Raw genomic sequence first — 1,887 nt, 5'->3', positions numbered from 1 at the left:
GGCTGACCCACTATGAACAGTTCTTCAATTATTCCTTTTAAGTCTTCAGATACTGCCCTGAAAGGGACTAGTGGTGCTATTAGCTACAAAACCTGTCAGGGGAGAAGAATGTTCCTGCTATAGAGCTTGCTGGAACACATCACTGTCTGAGCAACATCTGCATTTCCTATCGTTACTAACACCACCTGTTTGTAAAGTAAAATACATTTGGGGAAAAATGGAGGAATTTTGTCATGAAATACTGCTGAGTACAAGAGAAACTCTAAGGGGATTAAAAAACAGCAGGACCCATGTAGGCAAAGTGGATTTAGGACCATTGGATGCAATCACATCCTTGGCCCATAGCTTGACATTATCCCTTTTCTGATCCTCAGGCATAATGATAATTAAAATAATACATGACCTCCTCAAGAACAAGAACTAAATGCTGCTACATCTCTTGGGGTCCTACCCAGTCCTAAGAGCAATGATGCTGACTTCAGCTACCTCTCTGACTTCATCCCTGCAGTCTCCTAACTCCTGTGCAGCCACACTGGCCTCCATACTCTCCCTCTCACCCCCCAAGCATGCTTCGGCACAGGGCATTTTCGCGTACTGTTTCCTCTGCTTAGAACACTCCACTCACTTCCACTCAAAAGGATATTTCCTCTCTTCCTCTCTTGACTCCCCAATCTAAAATCACATCAGCCCGCCAGTTACTTTCTATTCCTTTCCAAGCTTTATTTTTCTACGCAGCCCTTTTCACCACCTCCCACGGTAGATATCTATTTATTGGTTTATTATTTTGCCCCTCCATAAGATCCATGAAGGCAGAAACTTTGTTTTGGTCTCTCCTGTACTTCCAGCACCTGAGACAGTGCCCAGTGCATAATAGGAGCTCAGTAAATATTTGTTAAGTGAATAAGCAAGCAAGCATATAGAACGAATTGCAGGCTAAATAAATGTATGTAGATAACAATAAAATTGGCTTGATTAGATGGAAGTAACAAATGGCATTTGGCTATAACTTAAAATTTAATATATCAGGCAATTGGAGATTCTACAAGAGTCTGTAGGAATGAGGTCAGCTGGGATGCCTGGGGAGTAATCTAAGAAGGCAATGAAGAAGAATTCATGAGAAAAACAAGATTGTTGGTCTGAGACACTCCCCCAAGAAAGAATTAGTAAGAAGAGCCAGTAGGACAGAGCTTCAATCGCAGATCCTGCCAAACATCCCCCACAGGCTGACGTACACTCCATGGAGAGTAGAATAGCACTGCCTTTTTTGACTCACACAGTTACTTAATAGTAGCGCCTGAAAGTGTGGCAGCAAGATACCTGGTCACATACAAAAACTAACCATCAGCAGCTATTTGAACCATTAACAAAACTGAGCTGGAGTTTTACATGAGCATGTTCCCCTTCAGAGCTGGCATTTCTCACACAGACTTTTTTCTTTTTTAAAGGATGAAAGACATTTTCTCATTCTAGATCCACGATGTCTGCCTGACTCCTTGACTCTTTTGATAGTTGTCACTATGAGAATTCCACCAGCTTGACACACAGCCAAAAGGTGAGTCTGAAGCAGACATTACCGTTGGTCAAATACGGGCCCAGCGGAGCACCTAACAGTAGGTGCCCAATCCGTGTTGGGGGGATTAAATGAAATTGGGCCATTTCTGCAAACAATGACACTGGTGCCCCCCAATTTGTGGATGAAACCCATTCAGACATAGGAAAAGTGAAGAACTGAATTCCTTTTTCCCTGTGGAGGCTGGTCCAGAGCACACACACACACTCTTGTCTGTTTGGGAAATTGGTCCCAACCTTCTCCTTTATAAACAAATATTCTCTCTCTCTCTCTCTCTCCCTCTCTCTCTCTCTCTCTCTCTCTCTATCTCTCTCTCT

This window comes from Pteropus alecto, unplaced genomic scaffold (genome assembly GCF_000325575.1).
Source record: "Pteropus alecto unplaced genomic scaffold, ASM32557v1 scaffold121, whole genome shotgun sequence".
NCBI lineage: Eukaryota > Metazoa > Chordata > Mammalia > Chiroptera > Pteropodidae > Pteropus > Pteropus alecto.
This window is presented reverse-complemented; position numbering follows the sequence as displayed.